This window comes from Somniosus microcephalus, unplaced genomic scaffold (genome assembly GCF_052327205.1).
Source record: "Somniosus microcephalus isolate GS21.2 unplaced genomic scaffold, FLI_Smic_1.0 unresolved_chr1, whole genome shotgun sequence".
Taxonomy (NCBI): domain Eukaryota; kingdom Metazoa; phylum Chordata; class Chondrichthyes; order Squaliformes; family Somniosidae; genus Somniosus; species Somniosus microcephalus.
Window position 1 is genome coordinate 66400241 of NW_028225179.1, and position 12939 is coordinate 66413179.

Genomic DNA, 12939 nt, shown 5'->3' on the forward strand with positions numbered 1-12939 from the left:
CTGACCTGGTCAGAGAGGGGGCGGGGCCTGTGTACAGACCTGGTCAGAGAGGGGGCGGGGCCTGTGTACAGACCTGGTCAGAGAGGGGGCGGGGCATGTGTAGTGACCTGGTCAGAGAGGGGGCGGGGGCCTGTGTGCAGACCTCATCTGAGAGGGGGCAGGACCTGTGTAGTGACCTGGTCAGAGAGGGGGCGGGGCCTGTGTACAGACCTGGTCAGAGAGGGGGCAGGACCTGTGTAGTGACCTGGTCAGAGAGGGGGCGGGGCCTGTGTACAGACCTGGTCTGAGAGGGGGTGGGGCCTGTGTACAGACCTGGTCAGAGAGGGGGTGGGGCCTGTGTCGTCAGCTGGACAGAGAGGGGGTGGGGCCTGTGTACAGTCCTGGTCAGAGAGGGGGCGGGGGCCTGTGTACAGACCTGGTCAGAGAGGGGGAGGGGCCTGTGTAGTGACCTGGTCAGAGAGGGGGCACGGCCTGTGTACAGGCCTGGTCAGAGAGGGGGCGGGGCCTGTGTACTGACCTGGTCAGAGAGGGGGCGGGGCCTGTGTAGTGACCTGGTCAGAGAGGGGGCGGGGCATGTGTAGTGACCTGGTCAGAGAGGGGGGCGGGGCCTGTGTACAGACCTGGTCTGAGAGGGGGCAGGACCTGTGTAGTGACCTGGTCAGAGAGGGGGCGGGGCCTGTGTCCAGACCTGGTCAGAGAGGGGGTGGGGCCTGTGTACAGACCTGGTCAGAGAGGGGGTGGGGCCTGTGTCGTCAGCTGGTCAGAGAGGGGGTGAGGCCTGTGTACAGTCCTGGTCAGAGAGGGGGGCGGGGCCTGTGTACAGACCTGGTCAGAGAGGGGGAGGGGCCTGTGTAGTGACCTGGTCAGAGAGGGGGCACGGCCTGTGTACAGACCTGGTCAGAGAGGGGGCGGGGCCTGTGTACAGACCTGGTCAGAGAGGGGGGCGGGGCCTGTGTACAGACCTCGTCAGAGAGGGGGCGGGGCCTGAACACAGGCCTGGTCAGAGAGGGGGCGGGGCCTGTGCACAGACCTGGTCAGTGAGGGGTGGGGCCTGTGTACAGACCTGGTCAGAGAGGGGGCGGGGCCTGTGTACAGACCTCGTCAGAGAGGGGGTGGGGCCTGTGTAGTCAGCTGGTCAGAGAGGGGGCGGGGCCTGTGTACAGCCCTGGTCAGAGAGGGGGCGGGGCCTGAACACAGATCTGGTCAGAGTGGGGGCGGGGCCTGTGCACAGACCTGGTCAGTGAGGGGTCGGGGCCTGTGTACAGACCTGGTCAGAGAGGGGGCGGGGCCTGTGTACAGACCTGGTCAGAGAGGGGGCGGGGCCTGTGTAGTGACCTGGTCAGAGAGGGGGCGGGGCCTGTGTACAGACCTGGTCAGAGAGGGGGGCGGGGCCTGTGTGCAGACCTGGTCAGAGAGGGGGCGGGGCCTGTGTACAGACCTGGTCAGAGAGGGGGCGGGGGCCTGTGCACAGAACTGGTCAGAGAGGGGGCGGGGCCTGAACACAGACCTGGTCAGAGAGGGGACGGGCCTGTGTGCAGAACTGGTCAGAGAGGGGGCGGGGCCTGAACACAGACCTGGTCAGAGAGGGGGGCGGGGCCTGTGCACAGACCTGGTCAGTGAGGGGTGGGGCCTGTGTACAGACCTGGTCAGAGAGGGGGGGGGCTGAACACAGACCTGGTCAGTGAGGGGTGGGGCCTGTGTACAGAACTGGTCAGCGAGGGGGCGGGGCCTGAACACAGACCTGGTCAGAGAGGGGGGCGGCGCCTGTGCACAGACCTGGTCAGTGAGGGGTGGGGCCTGTTTACAGACCTGGTCAGAGAGGGGGCGGGGCCTGAACACAGACCTGGTCAGAGAGGAGGTGGGGCCTGAACACAGACCTGGTCAGTGAGGGGTGGGGCCTGTGTACAGACCTGGTCAGAGATGGGGCAGGGCCTGAACACAGACCTGGTCAGAGAGGGGGCGGGGCCTGAACATAGACCTGGTCAGTGAGGGGTGGGGCCTGTGTACAGACCTGGTCAGAGAGGGGGCGGGGCCTGAACACAGACATGGTCAGTGAGGGGGCGGGGCCTGTGTACAGACCTGGTCAGAGAGGGGGCGGGGCCTGTGTAGTGACCTGGTCAGAGAGGGGGCGGGGCCTGTGTACAGACCTGGTCAGAGAGGGGGCGGGGCCTGTGTACAGACCTGGTCAGAGTTGGGGGCGGGGCCTGTGCAGTGACCTGGTCAGAGAGCGGGCGGAGCCTGTGGTGACCTGGTCAGAGAGGGGGCAGGACCTGTGTACAGACCTGGTCAGAGAGGGGGCGGGGCCTGTGTACAGACCTGGTCAGAGAGGGGGAGGGGCCTGTGTAGTGACCTGGTCAGAGAGGGGGCGGGGCATGTGTAGCGACCTGGTCAGAGAGGGGGCGGGGCCTGTGTAGTGACCTGGTCAGAGAGGGGGCAGGGCCTGTGTACAGAACTGGTCAGAGAGGGGGCGGGGCCTGTGTACAGACCTGGTCAGAGAGGGGGCGGGGCCTGTGTACAGACCTCGTCAGAGAGGGGGCGGGGCCTGAAGACAGGCCTGGTCAGAGAGGGGGCGGGGCCTGTGCACAGAACTGCTCAGTGAGGGGTGGGGCCTGTGCACAGACCTGGTCAGAGAGGGGGCGGGGCCTGTGTGCAGACCTCGTCAGAGAGGGGGTGGGGCCTGTGTAGTCAGCTGGTCAGAGAGGGGGTGGGGCCTGTGTACAGTCCTGGTCAGAGATGGGGGCGGGGCCTGTGCAGTGACCTGGTCAGAGAGGGGGCGGGGCCTGTGTGCAGACCTGGTCAGAGAGGGGGCGGGGCCTGTGTGCAGACCTGGTCAGAGAGGGGGCAGAACCTGTGTACAGACCTGGTCAGAGAGGGGGCGGGGCCTGTGTACAGCCCTGGTCAGAGAGGGGGCGGGGCCTGAACACAGATCTGGTCAGAGTGGGGGCGGGACCTGTGTACAGACCTGGTCAGAGAGGGGGGGGGCTGAACACAGACCTGGTCAGTGAGGGGTGGGGCCTGTGTACAGACCTGGTCAGAGATGGGGCAGGGCCTGAACACAGACCTGGTCAGAGAGGCGGCGGGGCCTGAACACAGACCTGGTCAGTGAGGGGTGGGGCCTGTGTACAGACCTGGTCAGAGAGGGGGCGGGGCCTGAACACAGACCTGGTCAGTGAGGGGCGGGGCCTGTGTAGTGACCTGGTCAGAGAGGGAGCGGGGCCTGTGCACAGACCTGGTCAGTGAGGGGGCGGGGCCTGTGTACAGACCTGGTCAGAGAGGGGGCGGGGCCTGTGTAGTGACCTGGTCAGAGAGGGGGCGGGGCCTGTGTACAGACCTGGTCGGAGTGGGGGCGGGGCCTGTGTACAGACCTGGTCAGAGGTGGGGGCGGGGCCTGTGCAGTGACCTGGTCAGAGAGCGGGCGGAGCCTGTGGTGACCTGGTCAGAGAGGGGGCAGGACCTGTGTACAGACCTGGTCAGAGAGGGGGCGGGGCCTGTGTACAGACCTGGTCAGAGAGGGGGCGGGGCCTGTGTACAGACCTGGTCAGAGAGGGGGCGGGGCCTGTGTAGTGACCTGGTCAGAGAGGGGGCGGGGCCTGTGTCCAGACCTGGTCAGAGAGGGGGCGGGGCCTGTGTACAGACCTGGTCAGAGAGGGGGCGGGGCCTGTGTACAGACCTGGTCAGAGAGGGGGCGGGGCCTGTGCACAGAACTGGTCAGAGAGGGGGCGGGGCCTGAACACAGACCTGGTCAGAGAGGGGGCGGCGCCTGTGCACAGGCCTGGTCAGTGAGGGGTGGGGCCTGTTTACAGACATGGTCAGAGAGGGGGCGGGGCCTGAACACAGACCTGGTCAGAGAGGGGACGGGCCTGTGTACAGAACTGGTCAGAGAGGGGGCGGGGCCTGAACACAGACCTGGTCAGAGAGGGGGCGGGGCCTGTGCACAGACCTGGTCAGTGAGGGGTGGGGCCTGTGTACAGACCTGGTCAGAGAGGGGGCGGGGCCTGAACACAGACCTGGTCAGAGAGGGGGCGGGGCCTGTGCACAGATCTGGTCAGTGAGGGGCGGGGCCTGTGTAGTGACCTGGTCAGAGAGGGAGCGGGGCCTGTGCACAGACCTGGTCAGTGAGGGGGCGGGGCCTGTGTAGTGACCTGGTCAGAGAGGGAGCGGGGCCTGTGCACAGACCTGGTCAGTGAGGGGGCGGGGCCTGTGTAGTGACCTGGTCAGAGAGGGAGCGGGGCCTGTGTACAGACCTGGTCAGAGAGGGGGTGGGGCCTGTGGTGACCTGGTCAGAGAGGGGGCAGGGCCTGTGCACAGACCTGGTCAGAGAGGGGGCGGGGCCTGTGTACAGACCTGGTCAGAGAGGGGGTGGGGCCTGAACACAGACCTGGTCAGTGAGGGGCGGGGCCTGTGTACAGACCTGGTCAGAGATGGGGGCGGGGCCTGTGCAGTGACCTGGTCAGAGAGTGGGCGGAGCCTGTGGTGACCTGGTCAGAGAGGGGGCAGGACCTGTGTACAGATCTGGTCAGAGAGGGGGCGGGGCCTGTGTACAGACCTGGTCAGCGAGGGGGCGGGGCCTGAACACAGACCTGGTCAGAGTGGGGGCGGGGCCTGTGCACAGACCTGGTCAGTGAGGGGGCGGGGCCTGTGTACAGACCTGGTCAGAGAGGGGGCGGGGCCTGTGTACATACCTGGTCAGAGAGGGGGCGGGGCCTGTGCACAGAACTGGTCAGAGAGGGGGCGGGGCCTGAACACAGACCTGGTCAGAGAGGGGGCGGCGCCTGTGCACAGACCTGGTCAGTGAGGGGTGGGGCCTGTTTACAGACCTGGTCAGAGAGGGGGCGGGGCCTGAACACAGACCTGGTCAGAGAGGAGGTGGGGCCTGAACACAGACCTGGTCAGTGAGGGGTGGGGCCTGTGTACAGACTTGGTCAGAGAGGGGGCGGGGCCTGAACACAGACCTGGTCAGTGAGGAGCGGGGCCTGTGTACAGACCTGGTCAGAGAGGGGGTGGGGCCTGAACACAGACCTGGTCAGTGAGGGGCGGGGCCTGTGTACAGACCTGGTCAGAGAGGGGGTGGGGCCTGAACACAGACCTGGTCAGAGAGGGGGCGGGGGCTGTGCACAGACCTGGTCAGTGAGGGGCGGGGCCTGTGTAGTGAACTGGTCAGAGAGGGAGCGGGGCCTGTGTCGTGACCTGGTCAGAGAGGGAGCGGGTCCTGTGCATAGACCTGGTCAGTGAGGGGTGGGGCCTGTGTACAGAACTGGTCAGCGAGGGGGCGGGGCCTGAACACAGACCTGGTCAGAGAGGGGGCGGCGCCTGTGCACAGACCTGGTCAGTGAGGGGTGGGGCCTGTTTACAGACCTGGTCATAGAGGGGGCGGGGCCTGAACACAGACCTGGTCAGAGAGGAGGTGGGGCCTGAACACAGACCTGGTCAGTGAGGGGTGGGGCCTGTGTACAGACCTGGTCAGAGATGGGGCAGGGCCTGAACACAGACCTGGTCAGAGAGGCGGCGGGGCCTGAACACAGACCTGGTCAGTGAGGGGTGGGGCCTGTGTACAGATCTGGTCAGAGAGGGGGCGGGGCCTGAACACAGACCTGGTCAGTGAGGGGCGGGGCCTGTGTACAGACCTGGTCAGAGAGGGGGTGGGGCCTGTGTACAGACCTGGTCAGAGAGGGGGTGGGGCCTGTGTACAGACCTGGTCAGAGAGGGGGCGGGGCCTGAACACAGACCTGGTCAGAGAGGGGGTGGGGCCTGAACACAGACCTGGTCAGAGAGGGGGTGGGGGCTGTGCAGAGACCTGGTCCGTGAGGGGCGGGGCCTGTGTAGTGAACTGGTCAGAGAGGGAGCGGGGCCTGTGTAGTGACCTGGTCAGAGAGGGAGCGGGTCCTGTGCATAGACCTGGTCAGTGAGGGGTGGGGCCTGTGTACAGAACTGGTCAGCGAGGGGGCGGGGCCTGTGTACAGAACTGGTCAGAGAGGGGGCAGGGCCTGTGTACAGACCTGGTCAGAGAGGGGGCGGGGCCTGTGTACAGAACTGGTCAGAGAGGTGGCGGGGCCTGAACACAAACCTGGTCAGAGAGGGGGCGGAGCCTGTGCACAGGCCTGGTCAGTGAGGGGTGGGGCCTGTGTACAGACCTGCTCAGAGAGGGGGCGGGGCCTGAACACAGACCTGGTCAGAGAGGAGGTGGGGCCTGAACACAGACCAGGTCAGTGAGGGGCGGGGCCTGTGTACAGACCTGGTCAGAGAGGCGGCGGGGCCTGTGTAGTGACCTGGTCAGAGAGAGGGCGGGGCATGTGTAGTGACCTGTTCAGAGAGCGGGCGGGGCCTCTGCACAGACCTGGTCAGTGAGGGGGCGGGGCCTGTGTAGTGACCTGGTCAGAGAGGGAGCGGGGCCTGTGCACAGACCTGGTCAGTGAGGGGGCGGGGCCTGTGTACAGACCTGGTCAGAGAGGGGGTGGGGCCTGTGGTGACCTGGTCAGAGAGGGGGCAGGGCCTGTGCACAGACTTGGTCAGAGAGGGGGCGGGGCCTGTGTACAGACCTGGTCAGAGAGGGGGCGGGGCCTGAACACAGACCTGGTCAGGGAGGGGGCGGGGCCTGAACACAGACCTGGTCAGTGAGGGGCGGGGCCTGTGTAGTGACTGGTCAGAGAGGGGGCGAGGCATGTGCACAGACCTTGTCAGAGAGGGGGCGGGGCCTGTGCAGTGATCTGGTCAGAGAGGGGGCGGGGCCTGTATACAGTCCGAGTCAGAAAGGGGGCGGGGCCTGTGTAGTGATCTGGTCAGAGAGGGGGCGGGGCCTGTGTACAGTCCAAGTCAGCAAGGGGGCGGGGCCTGTGTTGTGACCTGGTCAGAGAGGGGGTGGGGCCTGTGTACAGATCTGGTCAGAGAGGGGGCGGGGCCTGTGTCGTGACCTTTTCAGAGAGGGGGCGGGGCCTCTGTACAGACCTGGTCAGAGAGGGGGCGGGGCCTGTGTAGTGACCTGTTCAGAGAGGGGGCGGGGCCTGTGTACAGACCTTGTCAGAGGGGGCGGGGCCTGTGTACAGACATGGTCAGAGAGGGGGCGGGGCTTGTGTAGTGACCTGCTCAGAGGGGACGGGGCCTGTGTACTGACCTGGTCAGAGAGGGGGCGGGGCCTGTGTACAGACCTGGTCAGAGAGGGGGTGGGGCCTGTGTACAGACCTGGTCAGAGGGGGTGGGGCCTGTGTCGTCAGCTGGTCAGAGATGGGGTGGGGCCTGTGTACAGTCCTGGTCAGAGAGGGGGCGGGGCCTGTGTACAGACCTGGTCAGAGAGGGGGAGGGGCCTGTGTAGTGACCTGGTCAGAGAGGGGGCACGGCCTGTGTACAGACCTGGTCAGAGAGGGGGCGGGGCCTGTGTACTGACCTGGTCAGAGAGGGGGCGGGGCCTGTGTAGTGACCTGGTCAGAGAGGGGGCGGGGCATGTGTAGTGACCTGGTCAGAGAGGGGGCGGGGCCTGTGTACAGACCTGGTCTGAGAGGGGGCAGGACCTGTGTAGTGACCTGGTCAGAGAGGGGGCGGGGCCTGTGTACAGACCTGGTCAGAGAGGGGGTGGGGCCTGTGTACAGACCTGGTCAGAGAGGGGGTGGGGCCTGTGTCGTCAGCTGGTCAGAGAGGGGGTGGGGCCTGTGTACAGTTCTGGTCAGAGAGGGGGCGGGGCCTGTGTACAGACCTGGTCAGAGGGGGAGGGGCCTGTGTAGTGACCTGGTCAGAGAGGGGGCGGGGCCTGTGTACAGACCTGGTCAGAGAGGGGGCGGGGCCTGTGTCCAGACCTGGTCAGAGAGGGGGTGGGGCCTGTGTGCAGACCTGGTCAGAGAGGGGGTGGGGCCTGTGTCGTCAGCTGGTCAGAGAGGGGGTGGGGCCTGTGTACAGTTCTGGTCAGAGAGGGGGCGGGGCCTGTGTACAGACCTGGTCAGAGAGGGGGTGGGGCCTGTGTACAGACCTGGTCAGAGAGCGGGCACGGCCTGTGTACAGAACTGGTCAGAGAGGGGGCGGGGCCTGTGTGCAGACCTGGTCAGAGGGGGCGGGGCCTGTGTACAGATCTGGTCAGAGAGGGGGCGGGGCCTGAACACAGGCCTGGTCAGAGAGGGGGCGGGGCCTGTGCACTGACCTGGTCAGTGAGGGGTGGGGCCTGTGTACAGACCTGGTCAGAGAGGGGGCGGGGCCTGTGTACAGACCTGGTCAGAGAGGGGGCAGGGCCTGAACACAGAGCTGGTCAGAGAAGGGGCGGGGCCTGAACACAGATCTGGTCAGTGAGGGATGGGGCCTGTGTACAGACCTGGTCAGAGAGGGGGCGGGGCCTGAACACATACCTGGTCAGTGAGGGGCGGGGCCTGTGTACAGACCTGGTCAGAGAGGGGGCGGGGCCTGAACACAGACCTGGTCAGAGGGGGCGGGGCCTGAACACAGAACTGGTCAGAGAGCGGGCGGGGCCAGAACACAGGCCTGGTCAGAGAGGGGGCGGGGCCTGTGTAGTGAACTGGTCAGTGAGGGGCGGGGCCTGTGTAGTGAACTGCTCAGAGAGGGGGCGGGGCCTGTGTACAGACCTGGTCAGAGAGGAGCGGGGCCTGTGTAGTGACCTGGTCAGAGAGGGGGCGGGGCCTGAACACAGACCTGGTCAGTGAGGGGGCGGGGCCTGTGCACAGACCTGGTCAGTGAGGGGCGGGGCCTGTGTAGTGAACTGGTCAGAGAGGGGGCAGGGCCTATGTAGTGACCTGGTCAGAGAGGGAGCGGGGCCTGTGTACAGACCTGGTCAGTGAGGGGTGGGGCCTGTGTACAGACCTGGTCAGAGAGGGGGCGGGGCCTGAACACAGGCCTGGTCAGAGAGGAGGTGGGGCCTGAACACAGACCTGGTCAGTGAGGGGCGGGGCCTGTGTAGTGACCTGGTCAGAGAGGGGGTGGGGCCTGTGTAGTGACCTGTTCAGAGAGGGGGCGGGGCCTGTGCACAGACCTTGTCAGAGAGGGGGCGGGGCCTGTGTACAGACCTGGTCAGAGAGGAGGTGGGGCCTGTGCACAGACCTGGTCAGTGAGGGGCGGGGCCTGTGTAGTGAACTGGTCAGAGAGGGGGCGGGGCCTGTGTAGTGACCTGGTCAGAGAGGGGGGCGGGGCCTGTGTCGTGACCTGATCAGAGAGGGGGCGGGGCCTGTGCACAGATCTGGTCAGAGAGGGGGCGGGGACTGTGTACAGACCTGGTCAGAGAGGGGGCGGGGCCTGTGTGGTGACCTGGTCAGAGAGGGGGCGGGGCCTGTGTACAGACCTGGTCAGAGAGGGGGCAGGGCCTGTGTACAGACCTCGTCAGAGAGGGGGTGGGGCCTGTGTAGTCAGCTGGTCAGAGAGGGTTGGGGCCTGTGTACAGACCTGGTCAGAGAGGGGGCGGGGCCTGAACACAGACCTGTTCAGTGAGGGCCGGGGCCTGTGTGCAGAACTGGTCAGAGAGGGGGCGGGGCCTGAACACAGACCTGGTCAGAGAGGGGGCGTGGTCTGAACACAGACCTGGTCAGAGAGGGGGCGGAGCCTGAACACAGACCTGATCAGAGAGGGGGCGGGGCCTGTGCACAGACCTGGTCAGTGAGGGGCGGGACCTGTGTAGTGAACTGGTCAGAGAGGGAGCGGGGCCTGTGTAGTGAACTGGTCAGAGAGGGAGCGGGGCCTGTGCATAGACCTGGTCAGTGAGGGGTGGGGCCTGTGTACAGACCTGGTCAGTGAGGGGGCGGGGCCTGAACACAGACCTGGTCAGAGAGGAGGTGGGGCCTGAACACAGACCTGGTCAGTGAGGGGCGGGGCCTGTGTACAGACCTGGTCAGAGAGGGGGCAGGGCCTGAACACAGACCTGGTCAGAGAGGGGGCGGGGCCTGAACACAGATCTGGTCAGTGAGGGATGGGGCCTGTGTACAGACCTGGTCAGAGACGGGGCGGGGCCTGAACACATACCTGGTCAGTGAGGGGCGGGGCCTGTGTACAGACCTGGTCAGAGAGGGGGCGGGGCCTGAACACAGATCTGGTCAGTGAGGGATGGGGCCTGTGTACAGACCTGGTCAGAGAGGGGGCGGGGCCTGAACACATACCTGGTCAGTGAGGGGCGGGGCCTGTGTACAGACCTGGTCAGAGAGGGGGCGGGGCCTGAACACAGATCTGGTCAGTGAGGGATGGGGCCTGTGTACAGACCTGGTCAGAGAGGGGGCGGGGCCTGAACACATACCTGGTCAGTGAGGGGCGGGGCCTGTGTACAGACCTGGTCAGAGAGGGGGCGGGGCCTGAACACAGACCTGGTCAGAGAGGGGGCGGGGCCTGAACACAGAACTGGTCAGAGAGCGGGCGGGGCCAGAACACAGGCCTGGTCAGAGAGGGGGCGGGGCCTGTGTAGTGAACTGGTCAGTGAGGGGCGGGGCCTGTGTAGTGAACTGCTCAGAGAGGGGGCGGGGCCTGTGTACAGACCTGGTCAGAGAGGAGCGGGGCCTGTGTAGTGACCTGGTCAGAGAGGGGGCGGGGCCTGAACACAGACCTGGTCAGTGAGGGGGCGGGGCCTGTGCACAGACCTGGTCAGTGAGGGGCGGGGCCTGTGTAGTGAACTGGTCAGTGAGGGGGCAGGGCCTATGTAGTGACCTGGTCAGAGAGGGAGCGGGGCCTGTGTACAGACCTGGTCAGTGAGGGGTGGGGCCTGTGTACAGACCTGGTCAGAGAGGGGGCGGGGCCTGAACACAGGCCTGGTCAGAGAGGAGGTGGGGCCTGTGCACAGACCTGGTCAGAGAGGGGGCGGGGCCTGTGTACAGACCTGGTCAGAGAGGAGGTGGGGCCTGTGCACAGACCTGGTCAGTGAGGGGCGGGGCCTGTGTAGTGAACTGGTCAGAGAGGGGGCGGGGCTTGTGTAGTGACCTGATCAGAGAGGGGGCGGGGCCTGTGCACAGACCTGGTCAGAGAGGGGGCGGGGCCTGTGTACAGACCTGGTCAGAGAGGGGGCTAGGCCTGTGTGGTGACCTGGTCAGAGAGGGGGCGGGGCCTGTGTACAGACCTGGTCAGAGAGGGGGCGGGGCCTGTGTACAGACCTCGTCAGAGAGGGGGTGGGGCCTGTGTAGTCAGCTGGTCAGAGAGGGTTGGGGCCTGTGTGCAGACCTGGTCAGAGAGGGGGTGGGGCCTGAACACAGGCCTGGTCAGTGAGGGCCGGGGCCTGTGTACAGACCTGGTCAGAGAGGGGGCGGGGCCTGACCACAGACCTGGTCAGAGAGGGGGCGTGGTCTGAACACAGACCTGGTCAGAGAGGGGGCGGAGCCTGAACACAGACCTGATCAGAGAGGGGGCGGGGCCTGTGCACAGACCTGGTCAGTGAGGGGCGGGACCTGTGTAGTGAACTGGCCAGAGAGGGAGCGGGGCCTGTGTAGTGACCTGGTCAGAGAGGGAGCGGGGCCTGTGCATAGACCTGGTCAGTGAGGGGTGGGGCCTGTGTGCAGACCTGGTCAGAGAGGGGGCGGGGCCTGAACACAGACCTGGTCAGAGAGGAGGTGGGGCCTGAACACAGACCTGGTCAGTGAGGGGCGGGGCCTGTGTACAGACCTAGTCAGAGAGGGGGCGGGGCCTGTGTAGTGAACTGGTCAGTGAGGGGCGGGGCCTGTGTAGTGAACTGCTCAGAGAGGGGGCGGGGCCTGTGTACAGACCTGGTCAGAGAGGAGCGGGGCCTGTGCAGTGACCTGGTCAGAGAGGGGGCGGGGCCTGAACACAGACCTGGTCAGTGAGGGGGCGGGGCCTGTGCACAGACCTGGTCAGTGAGGGGCGGGGCCTGTGTAGTGAACTGGTCAGAGAGGGGGCGGGGCCTGTGTAGTGACCTGGTCAGAGAGGGGGCAAGGCCTGTGTAGTGACCTGGTCAGAGCGGGGGCGGGGCCTGTGCACAGATCTGGTCAGAGAGGGGGCGGGGCCTGTGTACAGACCTGGTCAGAGAGGGGGCGGGGCCTGTGTACAGACCTGGTCAGAGAGGGGGCGGGGCCTGTGTACAGAACTGGTCAGAGAGGGGGCGGGGCCTGAACACGGACCTGGTCAGAGAGGGGGCGGGGCCTGGGCACAGACCTGGTCAGTGAGGGGTGGGGCCTGTGTACAGACCTGGTCAGAGAGGGGGTGGGGCCTGAACACAGACCTGATCAGAGAGGAGGTGGGGCCTGAACACAGACCTGGTCAGTGAGGGGCGGGGCCTCTGTACAGACCTGGTCAGAGAGGGGGCGGGGCCTGTGTACAGACCTTGTCAGAGAGGGGGCGGGGCCTGAACACAGACCTGGTCAGTGAGGGGCGGGGCCTGTGTACAGACCTGGTCAGAGAGGGAGCGGGGCCTGAACACAGACCTGGTCAGAGAGGGGGTGGGGCCTGAACACAGACCTGGTCAGAGAGGGGGCGGGGCCTGAACACAGACCTGGTCAGAGAGGGGGCGGGGCCTGAACACAGACCTGGTCAGAGAGGGGGCGGGGCCTGAACACAGACCTGGTCAGAGAGGGGGCGGGGCCTGTGCACAGACCTGGTCAGTGAGCGGTGGGGCCTGTGTAGTGAACTGGTCAGAGAGGGGGCAGGGCCTGTGTAGTGACCTGGTCAGAGAGGGGGCGGGGCCTGTGTAATGACCTGGTCAGAGAGGGGGCGGGGCCTGTGTAGTGACCTGGTAAGTGAGGGGGCGGGGCCTGTGCACAGACCTGGTCGGTGAGGGGCGGGGCCTGTGTAGTGACCTGGTCAGAGAGGGGGCGGGGCCTGTGTAGTGACCTGGTCAGAGAGGGGGCAGGGCCTGTGTAGTGACCTGGTCAGAGAGGGGGCGGGGCCTGTGCACAGACCTGGTCAGAGAGGGGGCGGGGCCTGTGTAGTGACCTGGTCAGAGAGGGAGCGGGGCCTGAACACAGAACTGGTCAGAGAGGGGGCGGGGCCTGTGCACAGACCTGGTCAGTGAGGGGGTGGGGCCTGTGT